Source organism: Vulpes lagopus, chromosome 6 (assembly GCF_018345385.1).
Source record: "Vulpes lagopus strain Blue_001 chromosome 6, ASM1834538v1, whole genome shotgun sequence".
Lineage (NCBI taxonomy): Eukaryota > Metazoa > Chordata > Mammalia > Carnivora > Canidae > Vulpes > Vulpes lagopus.
Genome location: NC_054829.1, coordinates 38,073,479 through 38,101,289, shown reverse-complemented (window position 1 = coordinate 38,101,289; position 27,811 = coordinate 38,073,479). Strand labels below are relative to the sequence as shown.

At 41.3% G+C, this 27,811-nt stretch overlaps 1 long non-coding RNA gene across 1 annotated transcript; it reads left to right on the top strand.

Moving 5' to 3' along the window:
• Positions 1–2: 2 nt before the first annotated feature.
• LOC121493511 lies at positions 3–27,249 on the top strand. The gene is made up of 5 exons (XR_005988498.1): positions 3–129; positions 8,550–8,629; positions 9,194–9,391; positions 24,438–24,523; positions 26,542–27,249. It is a non-coding gene; the product is annotated as an uncharacterized LOC121493511 (long non-coding RNA).
• The last annotated feature ends 562 nt before the right edge of the window (positions 27,250–27,811 follow it).

The window sequence follows — 27,811 nt, the reverse complement described above, 5'->3', positions numbered from 1 at the left end:
GGGAACACTCTCCCTACTCTCTCCCTAGCCTCTCTTACCTCCTATGTTAGACCAGCTTCCTCCTTGTCGGGAGCAAAACGGCTGTGACAACTCCTAAACCTCAGTCCTTCCGGTGCTGCCACTCAGAGGGTAAAGATTCCTTTTTTTATGGCCAGTTTTAAAAATCCCAGCAAGGGACTCAGACTGTTGTGGCTGGGGCCACAGCCTGCCCAGCCGAAGCCGGCCAGAGCTGTTGCTGTCCTAGCCCTGCGGATGAGGGAGGCAGCAGATTTGGGGGGCAGGCAGCAGGCTTGGGGGACAGGCAGCTGGCTTGGGGGGCAGGCAGCAGGTTTGGGGGGCAGACAGCATGCTTGGGAGGCAGGCAGCAGACTTAAGGGGCAGGCAGCTGGCTTGGGGGGCAAGCAGCTGGCTTGGGGGGCAGGCAGCAGACTTGGGGAGCAGGCAGCTGGCTCCTAGCACAGACCCAGGACAGTGACGCTTCTTTAGATTGGTCATGTGTAAAAGTTGTTACCGTGTTGACTTGAAGCCGATAGATTTTTATTCCTTTCAGGAAAACTCTGCAATTTAGGTTAATATCTTAGAAACCCTGCCTGTCCTTGGGGAAATGTTACGCGAACCGTGGGCCTTCGCTGTCCTGTGTCACTGGTTAGGCTCTGCGGCAGAGAAGGGCCAGCGAGCGGGTGCTGGGCCTGCCCTTCCTGGCAACGTGACGCATCCCCTGTCACGCTCTGTTTCTCCTCGCAGTCACTGAGTCCGCCTAATGCAGCCCCTCGGTGGCTGGCCTGGTGTTCCCTGGGGCTGGGGATCTAATGTCAGTAGGACACGATTCGATTCACATTGAAGATGGATATTAAGTCTCTTTACTCAGGGTCTTGTCAAGAAAAGCCAATCTGCCTGCTATCAAAAGCACAGAAAATGCCCCTTCCCATAACAGCAGCTGTCTGCGTTCACTGATACTGAAGGGGCGGCCTGTCCCCAAGCCTCTGAGGCGGTTTTGTCAAGGTCAATTCAGCTGATCTTTTTCAACGATAACCCAAAGAGGATTAAGTTAACATCTGACCTTTAAAGAGCTTTATCTTTGGAGAACCGGGCTAATTAAAAAATTAAAAGGCTGCTTTTTAAAAATATTTGCACCACAGCCTAGGGAAAAACATGAACACTCAGCTTAAAGCAGCAGCGATATCCATAGAATATTCCAAAGGGCAATCTGGATTTACCGTTACATGGAGGAGCTGAGTGTGGGGACTCTGGAGTCAAACAGAAGTGGGGTCCGGGACGCCTGGGTGGCTCAGGGGTTTGGCACCTGCTTTTGGCCCAGGGCCTGATCCTGGAGACCTGGGATCGAGTCCCACGTCAGGCTCCCTGCATGGAGCCTGCTTCTCCCTCTGCCTGTGTCTCTGCCTCTCTGTGTTTCTCATGAATAAATAAATAAAATCTAAAAAAAAAAAAAAAAAAAAAACAGAAGTGGGGTCCAAATCTCAGTTCCGCTGCTTTCTAGTTGTGTAACCTTGGAAAAGCATCTCACTTTTTCTAAGTTCTGCCTATCTTATTTGTAAAAAGGAGAGGGATAGTAATAGTAATCACCCCATAAGGTTGTTGAAAGAATTAAATGAAATCGTACACCTAAAATCCTGCCATTTAAGCTAACTCATTGCTATCACTATGGACATGTTTAAATTTAAAAATTTAGTTTAGTTACTTGTCCCATCATGTTGATGGCTGAATGGCATCTCATGACAAAGTGGCTGGTTCTCCTAAGCAAAGAACTCCGAGAAACCTCTAGGTTTTGAGATGATGCTGCCTGGGGCCAGATGTTATTAGCACAGATGCAGCAGCCCCAATGCCTGGCTGCCCCTGAACTTGACCAGATACCATTGTGATGAGTCGGCTACTAAAGTCATTTTAAGGAAAGAGTAATATAAGATTAGGGATGGTAATATTGTCCCCCAAAGCCAGGAATATTTCTATCCTTTAAATTCTGTAGATACTTTTTCATTCAAGGAGATACTGATCACTGTTAAATATTTTCTTCCAAAGCAGTGTTCTTGATGTTGCTTTTCTTCTCATTGGTTTATATGATGCTTGAAGGGATCTCTTTTGCATGTTGACAAATGTCATATAGCCATAAGGACTTTGGGATAGCCTGAAAATAAGATCAAGGACTCTTCCTGGGAAGGAGACATGTCCACTGCCAAAGGCCTCTAGCCCCTTACTCAAAGCCTGTGCAGAGACCAGAGCTTTGACATCCCCTGAGCACTTGTTAGAACTGCAGAAGCTCTGGTCCCATCCTAGACCTGCTTCATCAGAATCTGCATTTCATAAGCTCCCCAGATGGTGTTAATACACACCACAGTTGCTCTCTTCTCAGTTTTAGCTGCACATCAGAATCACCTGGAGAGCTTTAAAAATTTCTGATGCCTGGGTCCACAAAGATCCTGACTTAATTGGCCCTGGGAGTTTTAAAACCTCCCCAGGAGATTGTGATGTGCAACTAAGATGGAAAATTTGTGTGCCAGAGACATTCATTCCTTCCTCTTTCTCTATTTATTCCTACAATATTAATTTCTCTAAAAGTGAAAATCTCTCAAGCTGCAGTGAAGGTTCATTTCATGTTCTTTATGTCAATGGATGGATGCCCACTTTCTAGATTTGAAGATTCACTTGAATCTTAAAAATAACCTTTAGGAATTTCTTCTAAACCTTTGCCAAGGTCACCACATCCTTCTTTTATCATAAATCCCAGAATGAGACACAGTCTTCTCGTACGGCAGTAAACAACACTGAGCATCAGCATAAAGGACTTTTGTGTCCCTCTGAATGAAAGGTACTGTTGTTATAAGTCAAGTCAGACCATTTGAATGGGGAGGGGGCAACTTGAATGGCCAAGCAAAAGATTTTCTCATGCCTACACTCAGTCTGGAAGCGAAAAGCCAGTTACTAGGGAGGAAACCCACCCGAGGAGGTTTTGAGCTTTCCTAATGGAGCAACAAATGTGTTGCTGTTTAACCAAAAAAATTCATAAGCTTTATTGCATCTGTAACTCATGGACAACCAAATAGATAAATTCACTTGTACCAAAAGACACCAAAGACATTTCTACTGATTCAAAAATTTGGCTGATGTCATGAGCATAAAAGTCACCTGTACCTTAGACTTTTGTCACAGTGATCTCCAAACCTGACCACTCAATTTATAAGAATCACGTAGGCTGCTTACTCAACACACCTAGAATCTGGGCCAGAGTATTTGCGGTTTTAGAAAACTAAACCATTTCTTCTCAAACTTTAACTCGAGGTCTTGTTAAACATTTAGGCTCTCAGGATCTACCTCCATAGATCTGAGGTAGGGCCGGAGGTTCTGCATTGTAACCATCTTGAAAATGATGGTGTGCGGCTGTTCCATGGACCACACTCTGAGCCGCAATGCCCCAGAAAATCTAATAATCAGCCAGTTGGAGAACCAGAACTTTAGGCGTCTCATATGTCGCTTGAAATATGAAAAAAGCTTACTTCCACTTCAGTGTTTTTCAGGAGCTTAGGGTGTATCAGTGAGAGTAGGACATAGGCTGATAGAAAATGTCAGTGGGCAAAGTCAATTCCAATCGGTGTTACAAACCTGGGTGAGAATGTTTAATTACAGTCACGCTCTGCCCATACGAGAAGAAAGTGGCATCTGAGTGCCTGTGTTTCTTTAGGGATCTATTCTTTAGAGCTCACCAGCAAGCATAAAGGCAGAAGGAACGGTTACTTTAAATTCATATTATTTTAGCTGATGTATCTGGAGCACGGTGATAAATTAATCATGACGTCTGCTCTGATTCACAATCATACTCTGGTCCAATTTACACTTCGCATTTGCAGAACTGAAATACGATGCATTAAAATGGTGCACACAGCACAGATTTTTCTCTCCAGTGAACGCGCGGAGGGAGGCACCTGCCCGGAGGCCCAGGCCCACGGAGAAGGCGGCCTCGTGCGCCCCGCCGGGCGGGGGGGGGCGGGAGGCGGGAGGCGGGAGGCGGGGAGAGGACCCGGCGCTCAGGACCGCGGCGCCGCCTAACGGGCGCGACCGGCCTGCGCCGGGGAGTGGGGGGCTGGGGAAAGAGCTTCCCGGCTTAATGACCGAGGCGGGCTTATTCACGGCGAGGGGGAGCGGCGCGGGAGGTTACTAAACAGAACAGATGGCAGCTGTCTGCCGCTATATAGGGCGCACTGACAAATCCCCGGGACGGCCCCGGGGCGCTCAGGGGTGCGCGAGGGGGGCTGCGGGCGGGGTGCAGCTGCCTGCACCGGCTCGGGAGGAGGGCGTCCTCCTGCGGGGCCCCGAGAGCGGGCTGAGCGTGGCTCCCGACCCCGGGGCAGGAGCGTTTGGTGCAGCGCCTGGGAAGGGGGCTCCATCCGCTCGGTGCACCTGCGGGCGCCCGCGCCAGGTGGCGCTCCGGGCCCCCCCAGCCCCCCCCCGCCCCCCCCGCCGCCGCCGCAGCCCGCGCAAGCCCCCAGCGGCTTGTCAACGACCCCCGCCTTCCTCCGGGCCTGCGGGGCTCGGCGCCCGGGCCGCGTGGGCGGCGGCCGAGACGCGGTCTCCCTCCGCGACCTTCCAAGGCCCGAGCCGGGCTGGCGGGGGCACCGGCTCGCACACGCGAGGGTCGCCGCCGCGCCCGACGGTGCGGTTCCCGGTGGAAGTGCCACAGCCACGATTTCCCTGTGGGAAGCCTGCTTTCCAACCGCCACATCCATCATGCATGGACTGACTACCTTTTATAGCTTGTCAGATGATTTTTTTTGTCTATCATTTGCATATTCAGATGGGGGAAATCTTACGAAGCTGGGCAAGTTAAGTTGCTTTTAGAAATACACTAAAACTACTTTATTGGAAATAATACAATAAAGTTGGACAGCACTAAGCATTTGGGGATGATTCTTGAAACAGAGCAGGTGAATTAGGCTTCTCAGTTTACCACTGGTGGCGGGAGACCCGGAGAGGCAGAGCCAAAGGGAAGGGACTGAAGAGTTCTGAGAACTGAGTAGCCACGCAGTGCTGCGATTTTTCAAGTTGCAAAGACTATTGAAGGTCGAAGTCCAGAGGAATTGGATTCATCAGACGGTTTATCTCTAAATCGATGGGAACTGTCCCCAGAGAGGGAGCAGAAGAACGACTTCTTCACTTTCTGGCTATAGTTCTAAGTCTCTGAAATGGGCTTCAAGAATGACCACGTGGGGTCATGGTGCATTTCATGTGTTTCACGCTGGCCTGTGTGGCATGGGAAAGCCGCCTCTCCTCAGTCCTCATGGACTCCTTGGCCCCTCCATCAACAAATCTCAGGGACCAGGTTTCCTTATTCTCAGTCGCCTTGCAGTGCTTTTCATTGAATCTGGGAAAGACCAAGTTTCATTCATTCATTCAGAAAATGTTTATTAAGTGCCTTCTGTGTGTTAGGCCCAGGTGCTCAGACAAAACAGGTGAGGATCTCTGTCAGCTTGGAGCTTGCAAGAAGCAAGATAAATTGATGAAATCTATGGACAAGGTCAACCCGACAATGATCTGGCACTAGTTTCCTATAAATAGAATCCTTCCTTTTGACTTAATGAGAATTTTGACACACTAAGGGTCCTCTGTACATGTGACGGTATCATTGTGATTATTCAATAATTTCAAAGAAAAAGGCATAGCTGATGGAGAAACCCTTATGTTTGAAAGAATAGAAAAGAGTCCTAATTCCTTCTTATGAATTCGATGAAGTTGGTACCCAACCTCAGCGGGACCACCATCTATTAACTCGTTTTAATTCTCTCTCCCTGACCATTCTTCTGTCTTCATTTCCCTCCTTCCCCACCTTCAATTCCATGGCCACATATTATTTTTTCCCTTGTCTTTGCCAAAGGACCTGTTTCAGTGGTTTCCAAAGCCTAGAAGAAACTGTATGTCCACTCTTCATGAGCCAAAACAGACTAATACACATGTCAAATTTCTTTGCTTTTGGCTACAGCATTCATAATTCCTTGTGATAACGCTGATTATTTTACCAATTACCTACCAAGGAAAATGAGGAGGGTAATACTAGAATGCAACATCAGGCCACAAAGAATATCAGATATAACTGATTGCATGCACGCACACACACTCATACACATGCACACATGCTCACACGCATGCACACACAAAGTCACACATTCTAACTCATGCTTAAGTCAACTCTTATCATAAACTTCTATGTATTCGTGCTACAAACACGGGTTTATTCTCTTTTAATGCCTCTGCTTCCTATATAGGATCTGGATTTTTAAAGCTTTGTTTTATTGTTATAGGTTACAGTTATGGTTATAGTAATAGTTACTGGAGGTGATTTAAGGGACTGTATAGGGAACTTTAAAACTTTTTAAATTGTGCATATATTTTAAGGTATATTTGAAAAATATAAATATCTTATCAAAGCATCATTTAGCAGAAATTAAGGTGCAAATTTTTAAAAAGTGAGTTGATAAAAATATTCAGTTAATTAAAACACATGGTAATCAGATACAAGAAAAATAACATAAGCAGTAAGGAACATCTAAAATTTAAGTTATAGGTTCATATATGACCCAGGAGGACCAAAAAAGGCAAGCGCACTGGGCCCTAAAAAAGGGGCCTTTGACAAGGTATGCTCCAGTCTGACTCCATCAAACATTGCATTAGTCTTCACTAGCAGACAAATGAAATCAGGTACCAATGGCTTAAGAAAAAGAATTTTTTTCCTGCAATTCAAGAAAATTCAACTGTACAATTTATCAACATAACATTTTCTGGCTCATAGGACATCTGTGTTTAATGTGATCATGGCTTTAGATCTTTAGAGCTCAAAGGCATTAGAAACATGCCAGAAATGTTCCAGTCACAGCAAAGCTGTTTCCTTTAGAAAATCACCCCGTATTTAAAAGTCTGTTTGGAAGCCTCCATATAAATCATGAGCTATTTTTCTCACCACCCTTTAACATTTTAACTTTCAACTTTAAGAAGCACGTTTAACAGAACTTCAAAACTTAAAATGGCTTTACTTATATCTTTACCCTGTAAGGAGCACCTGTATAGACTCAGAATCACCCAGTGTTTCTCGGCATGTTTAGCACTGATGGCTTCTGGGTGCTCAATGCCAGTAGCACCCCCTCCATCTATTTTTCACAATCAAAACTACCCCCTGCCTCCCTATACAAACATTCTGGGTGACCTCAATGGGGCAGTATCACCCTCACTTATGAACATAACTGTCTAACCTACTGAAAAGAAGTCTGAGGACCAGAAGAGAGAAGGGATTTGCCCAAGGACCTACGCTGAATTGGTATCATGTGAGGTTGCCGGGTTGTAAAGAAGACAGATGGACCACCTCAGATGCCAGGGGGTGACTGTAAGTTTACATAGGAGGTGAGGACTCTTGGGAGACCTCTCGGGAGCGCCTCCAGGCCCCCAGGGGAGGCAGAGCACTGCGTCCCATTCTTACAGACTGAGTAGGCCTGACTTTTCAAGGGAAGCTCCAGGGACTTGGCGACCACATTGTTTCTCCTAGCAACTCAGGGGTACCAGGCCTCAACTTTCTCCTGACAGCATCACCCTCTGCCTCTTTCTTCCTGCTGTGCTTCCCCTGTATTGCCTCTGGCCCCAGTACCCTCTTTCTGATGGTCTTACTTTTCTCAAGAAAATACAAACAGGGATCCCTGGGTGGCGCAGCGGTTTGGCGCCTGCCTTTGGCCCAGGGCGCGATCCTGGAGACCCGGGATCGAATCCCACGTCGGGCTCCCGGTGCATGGAGCCTGCTTCTCCCTCTGCCTGTGTCTCTGCCTCTCTCTCTCACTGTGTTCCTATCATAAATAAATAAAAACTTAAAAAAAAAAAAAGAAACGAGGGGCAGGGGCAGCCGGGGTGGCTCAGCGGTTTAGCGCAGCTTTCAGCCCAGGGCCAGATCCTGGAGATCTGGGATCGAGTCCCACGTCGGGCTTCCTGCATGGGGCCTGCTTTAAAAAAAAAAAGAAAAGAAAAAGAAAATACAAACAGCATCATTGGATATCACTAATAAAAAACATGCCTTTGGGGCCAAGTTTTTTTGTCTGGCCACCCTACAGGCCATGGGTTCAGCCCAAAGGGGGCTGCTCTGCCTTAGGCCAGCAACCTGTTTCCCCTGCTGGGGGCAGCGTAGCTCATGCGCATCTTGAGGTCCTTTTGATTAATGTGGATTTTGAAGAGCCACTCCCAAGTTTGAAAGCTACCTCCATTCCAGAGCCCATTCCAGAGCCCCTGTGTAACTTCAGCTGTCTGTGCCTCAGTTTCTCATCAGTAAATTGACCCATTAATAGGATAGACCTCAGAAGCTGTGTGTGTGTGTGTGTGTGTGTGTGTGTGTGTTGTTTCAATAAGATAAGGCATTAAAAGTACTTGGCACTTAGTAAGCATTTGCTAGACACCAGCCTGTTGCTACTATTGCTATTACTATTAATAAGTAGAAAATGGATTATTATTTTTATTAAGTGGAAAGTTAAAACTTGTATCTCCTAACCACCACCCACCCCTCTGTCCAGCAGTGTTTTTCAGACTTTTCTGTTCAAGTATTTCTACTGGCCAAAGGCAGTGAAGCTGCAAACTCTGGGAGGACAGAGGTGAGGTAAGGTTCTAAGTGTCCTAATGCAAGCTTGATATTTGTTTAAAAACACTTGTTTTCCCTTTGTTTCATACATCATTTATATGGTATGAATAGATTCAGACAGGTGTCTCTCCTGTGCTTTTTTTTTTTTTCAGTGTGCTTTTTAAGATGCTGTTTCTTAATACAGCTATGTCTTTTTAAAAAATATATTTTATTTATTTATTTGAGAGAGGGAGAGAGAGAGAGAGCAAGTGAGTGAGCGAGCGCATGAGCAGAGGGAGAAGGAGAAGCAGGCTCCTCATTAAGCAGGCAGCCCGATGTAGGGTCCGATCCCAGGACCCTGGGATCATGACCTGAGCCGAAGGCAGACACTTAACAGACTGAGCCACCCAGGCACCTCCAGCCATGCCTGTTTTCGTACAGAATGTCTTAAATTACTTACTGGTTCAAATGTTTAGTGTTTGTCCAAAAATTCTTCAGAAAAATCAGTATTCCAGCAAGTTTTCCCTGTTTCTCTCCAAGCACATGCCTAGGGGTACACATATCTCATTCAGTGTCACCATAATTCTGTCTTTGTGGTTACAGGTTTTCCTTTGAGGGAGATCCAATAGAGAAATATGTAGTCCGTCATCAGATTGTCACATAGTTATGAAATGTGACTGTGTGCAAGACATGTGGGCAGTGCTACAGAGGACTGGACCACACACCACTCCATGAAACCTCACGTTCAGCCATATTAGTGATGCTTCGGGGGTGTGACCCGCATCGCTCAGCCTTCCCCAGGTGGGTAGAGACCGAAACCCATTCATGCCCAAATTTCAGAGGCCTTAAGTCTCTTCTCCCTCCTCGACCACAGAAAATACCTTCTTTTACAGAGGTCCCTCTTGCTAAAGTATCTCTGGGAACTTCCAAGGTCTTTACAGGAATCGATAAATTAGTCCCTGTCGCCCCTTGCTGCTGCTGGTGGTCAAGACACCAACTCCACCTTAGGACCCAACAACTCCATGGAGGTTTCCCTGGTAGGACCTGCCCTTGTAGCCACGGCCTCCACCAGGGTGACGGTAGGGCTGAGAATGTGCTGTGTTCAGTACCAGGGGGCATCACTGTTCTCGGGAAGACAGGAGGATCTATTTTTACTTTTGCCCCATTGGACTCCCAAAGCAAGGTTGCTTGAGCTCCCGAATATGACAGAGTAATACTCTCTTTCTTTTGCCACCTGAGCCAGGACCCTGTGGCCTCCAGCCTCTAGAGTTCCAGAGAGGTCCTGCTCAAGTGTTACCTCATTCTCATTCTTTTCCATGGTCACCACTGCCTGGATGTGGACAGAGCAGAAAACTTCTTTGGCTCAATGCAAGCAGAACGGGACGGCGGCCTCCCTGAGACTGACAGACGTCAGTCAGACGCTGCGCTGTATGGCTAGAGATCCGAGTTCCCATTCAGAAAAAAGAGGACTGCACCTTCCGGGTCATAGTTAGTTTGTGGGTGGAGGGGAAGGTGTCCCCTGCGCGGCCACTTGCACCCAGAAGTGCGCCAGCCTGTCTGGCACAGGCACAACCCCCCATCTCACACCTGACTTCCACCTCTTTCTGTTTTTTTCTTTCTTTTTTGTTTTTTTTAGTTTTCCAACTTTGGTTTATTATATTTCTTTTTTTTTTTTAATTTTTAAGTTTTTTTTATTGGAGTTCAATTTGCCAACACATAGCATAACACCCAGTGCTCATCCCACCAAGTGCCCCCTCAGTGCCCATCACCCAGTCACCCCAAACCCCCACCCACTTCCCCTTCCATTACCCCTTGAGTTAGGTGTCTCTCATGTTTTGTCACCCTCACTGATATTTTCACTCATTTTTTCTTCTTTCCTCTTTATTCCCTTTCACTAATTTTTATATTCCCCAAATGAATGAGACCATATAATGTTTGGCCTTCTCCGATTGACTTATTTCACTCAGCATAATACCCTTCAGTTCCATCCACGTCGCCCACCTCGTTTTCTGCAAACATCTCCCACAGTTTGGGTTTGATCGTGGCTGTATATTTCCAAACACCAGCTGGACAAGGATAAAATCTTTGGCACAGGAGGTTCCTTGGCCCGTATGTAAACCAGCAAATGCCCATAGTCCTGGGAACCCCTTCCAGTTCGTAGATGCGCCGTATTCCCTCTGACTTGCCAGCCTTTGCCATGCTGTTCCCTCCACCTTTACCCATCTTCCCTTTGCCTCACTCCTTCCTCAGGTCATTCATTCTGCGTCATTCCTATTTTCTCTTTGGGTCTGACATCTTTCCGCAGAGAAAGCTTCACTGACCCCAGATCCCCAATTCTGAATTAGGCGCTCTTCCATTGTTCTCACATAACCATCACAAACCCTTGTTTGACTGTCTCTCCCCTGGAAGACTTAGAAGACTTACTCCTGTGAGGGGGCTGGGATTATGACTATGAAAGACCAGCAGTTGCTTCATATTCCACAGAGACGCCACCAGCATTTGCTGAGTGTGGCTTAGTCCCACTCTCCAGAATCCTGTGTCTAAGATGAAGAGACAAACAGCTATGTCGGCAGGATATCTTTTTTTGGTCTAAGTCATAGTCAAATGAGCAGTAAGGCCAACTGTGGAATAGCCAATCTGAATCATCGTAGCAAACAATTCCATTCATCTGGTCTCCAGTCATATCAGTGACAGAAACTGGTTGATAGCACAATCCTGTTCCAAAAACAGAAGGTCTGTGGGCTACTTACTCAAGGGGTGATGGTCCCGTCTAATGTGAGAACTAAGGCTTCACGTAGAGGGACTTGAACTTAGGAAGCCCTTATAATGCAACCAAATAGTAAAGCTCCCTTCACAGTAGCTTTGGCAATAGCAAAACTATTAGGATAGCTGCAAATAAAATTGGCAGATTGTAGAGAGCAGAGCAAAGTGTGGCAGAGAGGAAAGCAGGAAATGGAGCCCCTGCTCCACCACTCACTTTTTTTGTGTCTCACATCTCTAGAAAGGGTAGCAGGATGGAAGGAGCTCTTCTTGTTCTGCCAGCACTGACACTGGGTTATGACTGTGGGTAAAGGCCCACCCAAGACCAGCCCTGGCCAGTAGCAGAGGAACCAGAGCCGAGCTCTCTGGGACATGAGGGCTGCACAGTAGTTAGGGGTTGGGGTCTCAGAAAAGCAAAACTGTGTTTGATCCCCTGGGTGAGCCTCTTACCATGTGACCTTGGACCTTTCTTTTGTGTAAGCCTCAGTTTCCACATCTGTGAAATGGGGATAACGATAGAACCAACTTTATCAGTTGTTACGATGAAGTGAGAAAAGTTCTTACACATTGAGTACTCAAAACAGTGCCAGGTACACTCTCAGTAAATGGTCCCTACTCTTCTTAACTGACTACAAGGTTCATAACACATTTTTATTCTCCTAATGTGTGCCTGCTTTTTTTTTTTTTTAATAGTTTAAGTAGGCTGCATGCCCAGTGCGGAGTCCCACGTGAGCCTGAACTCACGACCCTGAGGTCAAGGCCTGAGCCCAGGTTGGGTGGGACGTTCTATTGACTGAGCTATCCAGAAGCCCCTTGTATGTCTGCTTTTTAAAGTTAGAACAATAAATAGGGCTTCTGACATTAGTAATAAAGCCTTTCTCACAGTGCAGTATGTTTCTGCCCCCATATTGTCCATGGTCCTTTGAGCTCCCGCTTCTCAAACACACACAATTGCTATCTCAGCATTGGGAATCCTGCCTCAGGAGGGAATATGATCAGCTCCTATTATTTCCATTTCAAGGGAGCATCTGTGGTAGTCAGGTGATTATACAGTATTCTGAACTATCTCATAAGCTGTGGCAGTTGATGGCAAAAATTGAAATACCTATAAATTATTTCTTTTAAAGAAAGGAAACCATGGTGATTTTTAGAGCATTATGGTGTATTGTAAATGTAAGAACTCCTTTTGAAATTCATTTTTAAGAAGGGCTATTTTTCTTTGTCAGCAAAGCTATGTATCTTATGTTATCACAGACTTCCTGGCATGTTTTCTAGCATTTGCTTATGAGCTACAAATATTCCTTTGTGCATACCTAAGAAATGGAAATAAGCAAGACCTGTACTTAGCAAAATCCAGTCTTTCAGATTTTCAAAACAAACCTATAGTGGAACAAAATAAAGAGCTTTAAAAAATAGTCCACAGAAATAGAATGCAAGAAAAACATTGGCTATTCTTGTGGAGAGATTTACTCTTTTATGATTAATTTATAAGTAGGTTATGTCATAATGAATAATTCAATCCATTTTCTAAGTTTGTTGACTTGTAAATTCAGTGAGACTTAACCCATAATCTTGAGAATTGTTGGGAGGGCAAGTCAGGCATTCAGAGAAGGAGAGTAAGGCTTTTTATTTCTTAGTTGTGAAAGAGACAGTCCTCCATCTTTATTGCCTGTATTCACAGCATGAAGAATCTGCTACCCATTGTGTCAAAACTCTAGGGGTCTCTATGTCACTAGCCAGAAAATCACGAAGGGAATAGATTTCATGATATATATTTTTAAGATTTTATTTTTTATTTGACAGAGAGAGAGAGAACACAAGTAGGCAGAGCGGCAGGCACACAGACAGACAGAGGAGAAGCAGGCTACCCGCTGATCAGGGAGCCTGACGCAAGACCCGATCATAACCTGAGCTGAAGGCAGATGCTTAACTGAGCCACTCAGGCACCCTCATGCTATTTCTTTCTAATTACTTTATCTTTTATTTTTAGTAGGGACCACAAAGTGGCTCAAAGGCCCACGATAAAGTACATATGATGGAAGAAGGTCCTTTTTCTACTTCTTTGACTGATAAGGCTTAGAGGATCTTTCAGGTTTTCTAGTCTAGTCTAGATACAAAACTGGATTGGGTGAGTTTCAGAGTTTTCAAAGATATTGCAGACTATGAAGCATTTAACTTACTCTTTAAGTCAATTTGCCCATGTTTTTGTTAGATGATAGCCATAATTTGTCACATGATAACTATACACCATGGCAATTTAAAAATAAAACTATCAATTCAAAGCAGCATCTCAGGCCTTCATTTTCAACCTCTCCCAACTACCTCCCAGAACAGAGATGAGAGTCAGTGACATGCTAGCCAGATTTGCCACTGAGAGAACTGAGTCACTCTCACAGTGTCCTTTTTTAAAAAAAGATTTTATTTATTTATTCATGAGAGACAGAGAGAGAGAGAGAGAGAGAGAGAGAGAGAGAGGAACAGACACAGGCCAAGGGAGAAGCAGGCTCCATGCAGGGAGTATGATGTGGGACTTGATCCTGGGTCTCCAGGATCACACCCTGGGCTGAAGGTGGTGCTAAACCACTGAGCCACCTGGGCTGCCCTCTCACAGTGTCTTTGGTGATGAAAATCTTATGTTTGTACCATAGAGTTGTGGCAATAAAATGATCAATATCATTAGAAATTTTGGAAATTGTAATGGAGTTAAATTTAAGCTACAGAGTAAAAATCTATATCATTTTAAAATTTATTCTCTTTTGTTTCCACAGAAGCAAAGTAAACTTAATATTATTACAATTTTCAACTGTTAGTGGCATTATTACTTTGTACGATAGCCAAAACAGTAAAATTTTGTGATGGTTTTGATCAGTTTCCCTGCTTCTACTCTTTCCACACGGCCTTCTTAGAAACAAACATGGTCTTGTTGTTCACCTTGCCCAATACCCTTTCCTGCAGGATTAAGCATACACTTCTCAGATGCAACTTCTTTCTCTACAACAGACCCAAAACACTCCCTTCACCTGGACTCCCCTTGCCTCAATTTTGTACTCCAGGAAACTGGAATGTTCACAGGAAGCAACTTTTCCTGTCTACGTCATCTCTACCTATTGAAATACTCACCATCTTCATTGTTGCTAGCCACTGTTTTCCCTTACTTATAATGCTTACTATGGGCCAGATAGTGCCCCCAGAAGACCATAATGCACCGTCTGATGTAACCCCCATCACAGCACATGACATGAGTAATAATACAATACTTGAACCTAAAACAGAAAAGTCAAATGACTCTCTTCAGGTCACACCACTAGTACATGGGATGGAGCCAGTGGTAAAAAGCTGGTCTGTGAATTCCATGCTCAAAACACCTCACCACCTGGTGCTTTACAACTTTCTCAAGAGCATCCTCAGCTGTGAAGCCTTGCCTGATTTCCCAACCAGTTTTGATGGCTCACTTTTCAGAACTGGAGACGGGGCTGTTTTATACCCATCTCTGTGCCCCTTGCAGCACCTCCCACAGGCTGGATTGTCTGATGGGGGATTACTATGTACCTGTCAAATCAAGTTTACCTGGAGAACAGCTTATCACAAAATATCATGGTTTGATAGTAAACTCAGTAGAAGTTCAGAGGAGAGAGGTTGAACTGTCTCTAATGGCTTCCTGTGGTGGTGGAGCTCCAGGGGGTCTGTGAAAACTGGGCTGTTTCAGTGGACTCTAGAAGTGGTAAAAATGTCAGTAAAATCAAGAAAGAAGGAAGGATCATGGCATACATGAGGACCTATGAAAGAAGCAGTGCCTAGTAGAGTCAATGACTTAATGTGCTTTGGGGAAGGACATGAGATTGGATAGATTAAATGGGCTTTATGGATTATGAAGAGATATGAGTGCCAAGCAAAGGAATGTGTATAAAGCTTCCTGCTGCTTTTATATTCTTCTGTGACACTATGTTCCTGATATTCATCAGTGTTGTTGTGTGTAGCTTTATTTAGTTCATTCATTTTCTTTTTTTAAAGATCTTTTTAAAATTTATTTATTCATGAAAGACAGAGAGAGAGAGAGAGAGAAAGAGAGAGGGAGAGAGAGGCAGACACAGGCAGAGAGAGAAGCAGGCTCCATGCAGGGAGCCCGATACGGGACTCGATCCTGGAACTCCAGGATCACACGCTGGGCCAAAGGCAGGTGCTCAACCGCTGAGCCACCCAGGTATCCCAGTTCATTCATTTTCAACACATTTTCAATCTTCTGTTGTATCACTAATATCACAATTTATTTATTTATTCTAACATGAGTGAACATTTTGACTATTTCAAGTTTTCTATTATGAATTTTTCAGCTACGGATGTTCTTGTACATGTTTCCTGGTGCATGTATCTAATGACTGGGTCATCCGGCATGTATGTCTTCAAGTTTTTTAGGTAAGGCTGAATTGTTTTCCCAAGTGGTTATAACAATCTACATTCCCACCAGTAGCATATAAGAGTTTCTTTTCCTCCACATTCTTGCCAACACTTGATTTGGTCATACTTTAAATTTTTTGCCAATTTGGGGAGTGTGAAATGATACCTCAAATTTTCTCTTTATGTTATTCTGACATTTTTTTATTGTAAGACTTTTCCGCCACAGTTTGTACTTTTAGTGTCTTGTTTAAAAAATAATTCCCATAAGTCAATCGGAGGACAAACATTATATGGTCTCATTCATTTGGGGAATATAAAAAATGAAAGGGAATAAGGGGGAAAGGAGAAAAGGAGAAAGGAGAAAAAATAAGTGGGAAATATCAGAAAAGGAGACAGAACATGAAAGACACCTAACTCTGGGAAAGGAACTAGGGGTGGTGGAGGGGAAGGTGGGCGGGGGGTGGGGGTGACTGGGTGGTGGGCACTGAGGTGGGCACTTGATGGGATGAGCACTGGGTATTATTCTGTATGTTGACAAATTGAACACCAATAAAAAATAAATTTATTAAAAAATAAAAAATAAAAAATAATTCCCCATCATTAGTCCACAAAGATATTCATCTTCTAAAAGCTTTATAGTTTTGCCTTTCACATTCAAGCCTCTAATCCACTCGGAATTTTCATTTAGATGTGTGTCTGGGAGTGTTCCCTTTTTCTCCTACTCCTTCCCGTGTTTGTTAAACTGTTAAAAGTGAAGGCGTCTCGTGTTTAATCTCTATGGCATTTTTAAATGACTAAATTCAATTTCTTTAACAGTTATAGAACCATTCAGATTTTCTTGAGTCAGTTTTATGACATATATATATATATATATATTTAGAATTTGTCCATTTCTTCTAAGCTTTCAGATGTATTTGCAACAATTTATAATATTCTCAAAAAAAAATCTCTGCAGCATCTGTAGTAGTGTTTCCTTTTTATTCCTGATTTTATTTGTATATGTTCTCTATTTTTAATTGATTTATCTTTATGGAAATTTGTGATTTATGCACTTTCAAATAGCCAATTTAGGACTTTGTTGATTCTCTTTATTTTCTACTTCTTTTTTATTTCATGAATTTACACTCTTTATTATCTTCTTCCTCTTCTTTCTCAATTTATTTTATTTTATTTTTTTATAACTACTAATGTTTAGCCTTTCTTCTTTTCTAACATAAGGATTAAAAAACTGAATTTTTCTATAACTATCAATTTAGCTTTATTCTACAAGTCTTGATATGTAGTATTTTGTTATTCCATTCTCAATATTTTCTCATTTTCATTATAATTTGTTTATTGATCTCTGAGTTAGGTATGTTTCTTTGTCTTATTCTTTGATTAGATGCAGAGCATTTTCTCATGTGCATGTTGGCCATGTCCATGTCTTCCTCTGTGAGATTTCTCTTCATGTCTTTTGCCCATTTCATGATTGGATTGTTTGTTTCTTTGCTGTTGAGTTTAATAAGTTCTTTATAGATTTTGGAAACTAGCCCTTTATCTGATATGTCATTTGCAAATATCTTCTCCCATTCTGTAGGTTGTCTTTTAGTTTTGTTGACTGTATCCTTTGCTGTGCAAAAGCTTCTTATCTTGATGAAGTCCCAATAGTTCATTTTTGCTTTTGTTTCTTTTGCCTTTGTGGATGTATCTTGCAAGAAGTTACTGTGGCCGAGTTCAAAAAGGGTGTTGCCTGTGTTCTCTTCTATGATTTTGATGGACTCGTGTCTCACATTTAGATCTCTCATCCATTTTGAGTTTATCTTTGTGTATGGTGAAAGAGAGTGGTCCAGTTTCATTCTTCTGCATGTGGATGTCCAATTTTCCCAGCACCATTTATTGAAGAGACTATCTTTCTTCCAGTGGATAGTCTTTCCTCCTTTATCGAATATTAGATGACCGTACATTTCAGGGTCCACTTCTGGGTTCTCTATTCTGTTCCATTGATCTATGTGTCTGTTTTTGTGCCAGTACCACACTGTCTTGATGACCACAGCTTTGTAGTACAACCTGAAATCTGGCATTGTGATGCCCCCAGCTATGGTTTTCTTTTTTAAAATTCCCCTGGCTATTCGGGGTCTTTTCTGATTCCACACAAATCTTAAAATAATTTGTTCTAACTCTCTGAAGAAAGTCCATGGTATTTTGATAGGGATTGCATTAAACGTGTAAATTGCCCTGGGTAACATTGACATTTTTACAATATTAATTCTGCCAATCCATGAGCATGGAATATTTTTCCATCTCTTTGTGTCTTCCTCAATTTCTTTCAGAAGTGTTCTATAGTTTTTAGGGTATAGATCTTTTACCTCTTTGGTTAGGTTTATTCCTAGGTATCTTATGCTTTTGGGTGCAATTGTAAATGGGATTGACTCCTTAATTTCTCTTTGATTAATAGTCAATTTAAATGTAAAAGATCAAATTTCCCCTAAACTTTTATAACTTTTACATAGTTATTCAAATTCCTTTAGATATTTTAAACTATGATTATAAATTCAGCATATCTGATTTTCTCAAACACTTCAAACATCTAAAATGCAGACTTAAACATCAAAATCAACAAGAATTTTCTAAGCATGTGAGTCAGACTGATCAATTGTGTAGTTCAAATTCTCTTAACTCGTTCACATATTTGAAAAACACAGGCCAGACCACAGTATGATAGCAGAACTCATGGATGCACAGAAATATACTTATTTTTAAAAATACTTTCCCTAAAATTGTAAATTTATTCATAAAAATTGGAATAGGATGCCCTTCTTCAATGAGCTGAATCTACTCTATCACCTTGTTACTCAAGGTAGGATCAACACACCAGCAGCATCAATATTACCAAAGAACTGGCCAGAAATGCAGACTCTCAGACCCACCTGAAACCTCCCACATCAGAACCTTTAGCAAGATCTTCTAGTATGTCTCACTGACTTCTATTCTAAGGTGACTTCAGGGAGGCTGGGAAATGAGAGGCAGAGCCAGGCCCGATGGAAGGCTATGTCTGGGATTTATCAGGAAGCAGAGAGAAGTTTCAGGCAGTCCCCAGTGGGGAATCTCCCTCTTTCCTATTTCCACACCTCCACGTCCTGAAAATGCACAGGTGAAAATGGGCAGGCGGAAAGGAAAGCAGAAGCAAGAACTAAGGCTCCGTTGTCTGAGGCTACAATATCGACTTGCCAGACTCAGCCAGTGTTGACACCTGATTTCCTGTGCCAAGTGAGCTTGTGTTGGTTGCTGCCTGATGAGAACCATTAAGTCAGTAACAGACTATATTTCCATTTAGTGGCCTTTTCACCAAGACACAAGAAGTCAGTCACATGGCAAGGTCATTAAATTGTTGGCCTAATTGATTGGTCTAATTATCCTCACCTAAGGAAGAAAAATTGGTTACTGGGGATAAAAAGGCACTGGCTGTGAGGCAGTATTTCTGGATTATAATTTTGCACCAGACTCTGACCCTGCTGTGAAAGTTTGACAAAATCTCCCTTAATTTCTCTGGACCACAGATTAGTTATTGAGCAGGAGGTTTAATTCCAAAATAATTAGTTTTTGAAGATTTCCTGATTTCAGGCTATCCAGGATATGCTGGAGTCCTGTGCTTTTCTAGAATCTTCCCATACCATTTATTAAATAATACTGTGTGTGACCAGGGCTGTTCTTACAACTTGGCTCAGCAACAGAACTCTTTGAGCTTTTTGCTCAGCACTGAAAGTTCTGATCCCTATATTACCTCTACCACCCTTGAGAATCAAGAAGAAAACTTCCTGGAGAACAGATCGGTGTGGGGAGACTTACTAGCTACTGGCTTCCAGTGAATTAATAATATGATGGGGAGTCACAGACTCTGGACCTTGCTGCCTAGGTTGGAATCCCTACTCAACCACTTACTATCTGGTTTTGGATAAGTTAATCTCCTTATGCCTCAGCTTCTGCACCTGTAAAATGAGGCGAATAATCGGAAATACCTTATGGGTTGGTGTGAGGGTTAAATGAGACAACACATATAAAAGAATGTTTGGCATGTGGTAAGCACTCTATTATAAGCTGTGTTTATGAAGCATTCAAGCTGAATGTAAAATACCCACATTAAATGCTCATTTTGGTACGTAGGTTATCCCAACATATTTTAAAAGCAGATTTTTTCCACGCATTCTAGTGAAAACAAAATTACTCTTGGTACTTAATTGTAGTGGCTATGTCACACAACATGGAGAATTCCAGAATCACTGATCTGGGTTTTCTTTACCTGAACTCATTGCTCTGAGAAGAAAACAACTACATTATGGCTGGCAATTGACTCTGACTTTTTCTTTTGACAACAGTAGGGCTTTTAATCCTTGCATTCAGAGTAATACCTGCCAATCACCTTTTTCCTAATTAAATTTACCTGGAGTTCATTTTAAAGAAAATAATTTGTTCAGCCAAAAGTGGTTGCATATTTATGCTACAATTAGCGAAAACTTCCACAAACGAACCCTTCCCCCTGAGCCTCTGTAAAGAAAGGAGAATGCAGTTGAGAGCCTACAAGATTTCAGAGCAATTAAGCCTAGAAATGCAGGTGTTGGAAACACCTGTTTCCCCCTCCCTCCCATGCTGACTGCCCTGGCCACCCTTCATCAGTAGGTTAAAATAATTAACTTACCCTATTGGCAGAAAAGCCCAAGAACTGCTAAGGGCAACAAGTCTCCTTTTCTCCCCTTTCTCAGATTAAAAGAGAAAAATAAAAAGATTCATGGGTGGTCTGCAAACAGGAGGGGGGAAAAAAAAACTTTCCTCTTCTAAAAAAAAAAGGACAAAATCAAGTGACAATAAAGACATTGTCTCCTTCAAGCAGACTAAGTGGCTTGCTTAGGTTCAGAATTCTATGTTTGTTTTGTGAGAGTGATTGCAGTGCTGTTCAGGAGCATGAAAAAGCCTATTTTAAGGGATATTTATGTGAAGAAATAAAGCAATTGGGGAGGATGTGATTTTTGCCTGACCTGCCTTTTGTGAATACCTGCAAATTTATCTTAAATCTCAACAACAGAGTTCCTCACAAAGATAAATTGTAGAAATTTTATTGGGGTTTTAAAAAAATGGATCGTCCATAGCTAGGAAATCAAGAAATTGTTGGTGGGGGGAGGAAGAAAGTTGATTTTGGCAATTTGAATCAATTCAATTTTGGCCTTTATGCTTTGTGTGTATCCTGATTTTGTTTCCCTGAGTTCCATTAAGGCCATCTTTGAATACTATTTGCCATAACTAGAAAAGATGGTGAAGGTAATTTTGTGTTTATGATTACTGGTACTATCTCTATTTGAAGCAATTTGGAAAACTTTCAGTATTTTAATTGGAATAGGTACTTTTGAAAGATGGAAGAGATGGTACAGGTGAGGAATTGGCTGAAGTTGGAAAGTGGTTCAGTAAATATACAAATATGCATATGCATTTATACTTTCCATTTTTCTAAAGGTGATTTAAGGTGACCTCAGTTCAATTTTGGATTTTAAAACTTTTCTCACAATGTCCACATGAAATACAGATTATGGGGGCACCTAGCTGGCTCACCCCATAGAGCATGCAACTCTCCATCTCTGGGTCATGAGTTCGAGCCCCATGTTGAGGGTGGAGCCTACTTAAATTCACTTAAAAATTAAAACAAAAGAAAAAGAAATACAGATTATAGGAAGCCAAAGGACTACTACATATTGTTAATCCAAACCCTACTTCTGACCAATATATCTATTTATATAATGCCTTACAGTTTTAAAAAGTATTTTTCCATTTGAGGTATGTAAGGCAGGTCTCATGACACCTATTCTGGGGAGGAGGGAATTAAGGGATGGGTAGAGTCCTTGGAGAGGGAGGGAGAGGGGCTCTCATGGAGGCAGCTGGCCATAGAATAAGTGATAACACCGAGACTCCTGCACCACCACCACTGCCTCGTTGCCACCCCCTCGTTGCCACCGCCCAGTGAGATTTCTACCACCACCCACTAGGTGAAGTTTTTTCCCCCCTTTACAGCACACCATTCTCATAAACCAGGGTCAGGTTCCTTGTTCCTGTGGCAAGCTCCAGAGAACAGCAGTATTTTCAAATGACCAGCAGGTGGCGGAGTAAACCCTGTTCCCAAATTTATTCCAGTGATGTTTAAGTTATTTGAAAACTAACGGATTAAAAAATTCAGTATCAGCTCAAATAAATTTAGCATTCAAGGTTGCATTAAAATAACATCAATGATAATATTTAATATAAAGACTTAAGTCCACTGCCAAGCTAAATGCTGACTATAAGGCACACTAGCATTGTTTTTTCTTAGCATTGTAACACATTGCAAGGTCATTTTTTAAAATTACAATTCTTTTCTTCTTCTCACTGTACTATTGAGTTGGAGAGAAGTGATGGCTTATTACTCCTCTGAGTTTATTGTCTCTGTTAAGAAACCTTTCTAATGGTTATCAAAGTGTGACATGAATCCACTAAACGCTACAGCTCTGTCTAGGTTTAGGAACGTCTTTATTAAGTGTTCACTGTTAACCACTAGTTTACCAGCTCCTCTTCCTCCACAAGAGCTGCTGCAATTACATTACACTCCTGTCCGCACCCTGAGCTGCTCACCAGGCAGGAGAATTCAAGAAGCCTCTCTCCTCACCAGAACCTTCCTCTCCTTCATAGTTTATTTTACAGTGCCGTGACTCTAGGGTTTGTCAATCTTAAGAACACACATTGTCCCTAAACTCTTCAAATAGTTTCTTCAGCTGTTTTCATACATTCTTGGCAAACACCAGTAATGATTAAAAGAGGTTTGCATCCAAACGTTTTCAGCAATATTTACTTAAAACACAATCATACACAAGTATCATATCCATACACATTCTCATTTCCACACATTCATACATTGGTCACTGCATATAGGTGCAGATATTTGCATACATTTGTATAATTATCAAAACTCATAACAGTGAATTTCATTGGATTATCCAACTCCCTATATTGTGTGGAATTTTATGCCTCAAATATGTTTTAACTAAATGAAAGGCACTAGGTTATAAGTAATAGGAACTAAGTGATACCACCTACTCCCTATCATTTATAACTTAGAGATATGAAGATATTATATCTGCAGCTTATTAACTTATTTTTAAAGATTTTATTTTTTTTAAAGTAATCTCTACACCCCCTGTGGGGTTTGAACTCACAACCCCAAAATCAATAGTCACACACTCCACTGACTGAACTGGCCAGGTACTCCTCTGGGTTTATTTTTGATATGAACTTTGTCCTATGTACACAGACATCGACAAGTGAATTTATTAAAGAAAATGCACATTGAAAATATACATGTTAGTATCTATTTATATATATTCTGTCTTTTTTTTCAGAAAAAGATTTCAAAAGGATTTACAGAGTTACATGAGAGTTCATATAGACTCACTAGGGACTTTAGAGATTTTGTTATAAGGATAAAAAGCCAAGAATGGTTAAGGGCTTTGTGAAAGGCATAGAGCTAACTACAGATTGAAGAAGTCCTGGAATAGACGTTCATCAAATGTTTGTGAATTAAATAAGGTGGAAAGTAATTCAGCAAGACTTTAAAAGATGCATTGGTGAATAGGTGATGAGCTATTATAGGAATCAATAAAGCAGAAAGGCTTATGAGAAGAGGTGGAAATGCATATGTTTGTGGCCTTCTACAACTAGTAGAGGGGCACACATAGTTACTGATGGTGGTACTTGTTACTGGATATTTAGAACAAAGCATTCTCTTTGTTCTCCAAAATTCCAGAGTATTTTGGAGAATGAAATAGAGATCAATGAGAGCTGGGAAAAGAACCCAGGAATCATTGCATTTTATCTCCTTTATGTATCACGGAGATAATTCTAGCTGAGGACAAAAATCCAATAACTATTTCATTTATGTTATAAATATTTTAATGCATTTATCTGCCAAGATTTATTAGAATTTATTGATAACTGACCCTTCTATAATTACCTAATACTTTCTGTGAGTTAATACGTATTTAAGCTGACCAAATAAAGGTAAATGTTAGTAGTGAGCATTAGCCATCTACTTGTTGGGCTCAAAGTCACCTTATTTATCAACTGAAGAGTGGAGCCTGAGCCAAAGACAGACACTTAACCATCAGAGCCAACCAGGTGCCCCTACAGATTATCTTTTTTTAAAGATGATAAATTGCATATATTGTATATATATTAAGTGTCTGTCTTTGGCTTGGGTCATGATCTCCAGGTCCTGGAATTGAGTCCCATATTGGGTTCCCTTCCCTGCTCAGTCTGCTTCTCCCTCTGCCCCTCCCCCTGCTCATAGTCTCTCTCTCTCTCAAATGAATAAATAAAATCTTAGAAAATAAAAAAAGAATCCACCAAAAGTGAAAATAAGTATGTTGATGGTGACTTCAGAAGTCATTTTGCCTTTCCCTGAAATAGAAAATTCTATTTTATTACCATGTTAAACTCCTTCTGTGCCCAATTCTCCAATTGACAAGTACATCACACACACACACACACACACACACACACACACACACACTTTACAAAAACCCTGAACTCTCCTCTCTAGGGTTATTTTTTATTTTGAAACAACACTAAACCTATATAAAATCAGCTTTGAGAATGTACAAATTTTGTTTGCTTTTCTAACATGTGTTTCTTTATTTTATAGATTGGGTTGAGAGCTGGAAGATTTTTTTTTCCTGTTTCATCTTAAAAGCCTAAAGATCAATGCCAATTGCATACTTAGATATCAAGGTAACTTTTCCAGCTGTGCTCCAACTGTTTTCTATTGTGTTCACTACCATGTTCTTGGTACCATTTTTCTGATTTGAGTGAAACCTATGCAAGACATTAATTGTGTCTCATTACTGGTCCTTGCTCTTCTTTTCAATTCTGGTATATATGAATGCTCCAAGAGAAATACAACTGATAAACAAAACAGCAGTGTATTCCTCTGTATATTGCTCATGAGTCAAAGAGTAAGTGAGAAATTCATATTTGCCAGTGAATTTCAGAGCATTTTGTGGGAGTCTTTAAAAAAAGTCTATTGCTCTATTTCTACCACAATACTTCTTCAGATCTAAATGTTGGGGTCTTTTAACCAGGAGGATAATAATTACTAGTTTTTTAAATCAAAATATTACAGAATTTTGTATTGTCCACTACTAACAGAATAAAATATGCTGCTATTTCAAAACGAGGGGAAATGCAAAATTGAAAAACACAGATGTCATTAGAATAGTTTCTGTTAATTTATTACTAAAAAAAAATATTTCAACCTCTGTTATCCACAATCTGGATTCAAACAGTCAAAAGAGTGAGCCACATTTCAAATAACATTTAAAGCATTTCCTTAATCTATGGCATAAAAATGCTAATTTTGATTTTAAATTTGATAAATGCTGCTTTAATATAGAGGTTATAAGAGAACAATTACTAAATGATGGGAAAATCTTTTATTCAGAGAACCCTTATAATCTCCAGAGGCAAATCATGAATATCATGATCCTTCAACCATTATGTAGCACTACCATAAAAGTAACTTTCTCTTTTGTTCAGCCAAAGGACACTAGAGATTATAAGATTTGGGAAATCCATCAGCTATTAACTTCAGGCCTAAGTAAGAGCTAATATAATTCGAGTACTTTTATCAGAGAGCAATTTCTGGACCAAAATACATATCATATAGCAGAGCAAAGTTTTAAGAATTACAGAGAACATCTATTCAAAGCAATGAAATTTTTGGATTCCGACAGGACTTTTAAAAGTTTTATATGTTTCTATATGTCCAAATGTTTGATAATCTCACATCATTGAGTATACAGTGGCAGAGTATAATATGTATTTGACATTTTGTGCATCAACATGAACTTATTTTAATTCTAAACTTGTTGTAGGTTTAAGTGTGTGTCCTGTAGTTTTATTAATGGAGAAAACAGAATACTTGGAGTGGAAATAAAATTTCATCCTCAGAGATAACAACATTAAGGGAAAAAATATCTTGATAATTACTAATTGATTTTCATAACACATTCATTGTATAAGAGTATTTTAGAGGGCCAATGGCCTGAAATTATACTTTCTTACATTGAAAAAGGTTAATTAGGAATTGAGCTCAAAGTTAATTTTTTGAAGGTCAGCTGCTATGCTGTTGGGTCCTGTGACCCTGTCTCAAGTAATCACAGCATTAACATACAAGATATAGCTTTCCTTTCACTTGATGACATAATCTCTTTAATTGGTGTCGGGAAGCCTGCATGTGAAAGAACCATGGAAAACACCTAGAGACTATAATTTTACTCTCTCCATTCACAGGGCAAATGAAACAAGCCTTAAGAATGTACGAAAGACTCATTACAATCCCTTGGCTGTCAACACAAAGCCCTCACATTTCAACCAAGAGTTTTAGGAATGGTCAATTCTGTTTAGTTCTAACTTTGGCTGGTGAACTATTAACCTTTTCAGAAAAACCGGTGAATGCTAAATGTCAGATAATCTTCTATGAGAAAGCTAAGAAGGTAGATAATGTGGTTTAACTGATTAGACATAAATGCGAGAAGGTGATATTTGCAAAGTTATTAAGCATGGTCTCTGAAAGAAACTATTGGAGTGAGACTCCCTAACCCTCACATTTCTACAACCTTTGACATCATTCTCATAAATCCCCTGTGGTTCTTGATGCAGACTTGATACAGCCCATTTTCATTTGATAGTTTAAACTCACCTTTTATAGAGAACTGATCAGTGTTGTTGTGATCCTGTTTTCCCAACAGATTCTGCTTAGTAAAGAAGAAAGCTACTGTGAAGTAACCCTTGAAATACCCACTATGAAACTTTTAAGGACACACTTGCGGAGAGGGAAGAAAGGAATACTAAAGTCTGCAAAGGCTGTCAGCATCAGTTTAACAAGGGCTCGCTGCAAAATGGAAGGCCCTAAGTGTGTTGTTAATTTAGTTCCTGTCCTTATAGCATGATTTCAGTTTTCTCATCTTTCGTGATCTTTTTACCTCTTGAGATCTGAGATGACTTTTTAAAATTAGGTAACCATCCAACCAAGAGTGCTATACTTGGACTGCTTTGTGCTAAGACTTCAAATTGGGTGCCATCAGCAGTCTGGTGAATTTGGGGATGTGTCACCTAGCTGAGATCTGAAATTATCATTTGGAACTGGTTCATATTTGGCTTTGTTATAAATACTGGACTCTGCCTCTTGTGCCCTGTCTAGAAAAAATTCTACCCTGACGGTGTGGGAAGAGAGGTTGTGGGCAGAAATGACAGGCAGGTGCTTGCGTTGCAGACAGTACAGTACTGCATTCAATGACAACTATCAGACAATTACTATATTGTGTATTGACATGTCTTTAATCATGCCTCTGTGTAGATAATACACTGGTCTTATGCGATCTGTTTTGTGTTTCATATAATCTTCCATTTTTCTTCCCAGATGCATAGTACACACAATCAAGACTAGAAAGCCAGAAAATAACCTATTTGCTCCATTATTCTAATTTAGTCACTACCACAATTTTATTAATCAACAAAATAATGATGTGAAAATGCCTTAACTATAATTTGTTTTGTTTCACTCTGGGCCAATTTGGTGCAGCCTCAGTAATAGCAAGGATTCACAACTTCAATATGCCCTGAAAATTGAATTATTTTTCACCTTCAACCACTCCATAAAACTGACAATTCTCTTTTCCCATCAGAGTTTTCAGCAAAATCTGAACTCTATCATCTAAGTCAAGGGTAACTCATAATGGGAAATTTGCATTATTTTATTACTTGGAAGCTTTCTGCAGGAAGAGGAAATAAAAATTACCTGTTAATGCCCTTACAAATCTAATGCTGCTGTATCTTAAGATCTATCAGTATTTCCTCACTCCCTTCAAGAAAAGTCCTGAGAGTGATGTCACCAAGATAGCAGCGTAGATCATTCCTGACTTCACTCCCCCTCACAAGAACCAACATCTATTCAAGGACAAGGCGTCACTGAGAGACTCCTAGAACAAGAAGCTGAGGCTGAGGAACACCCTGCACCTC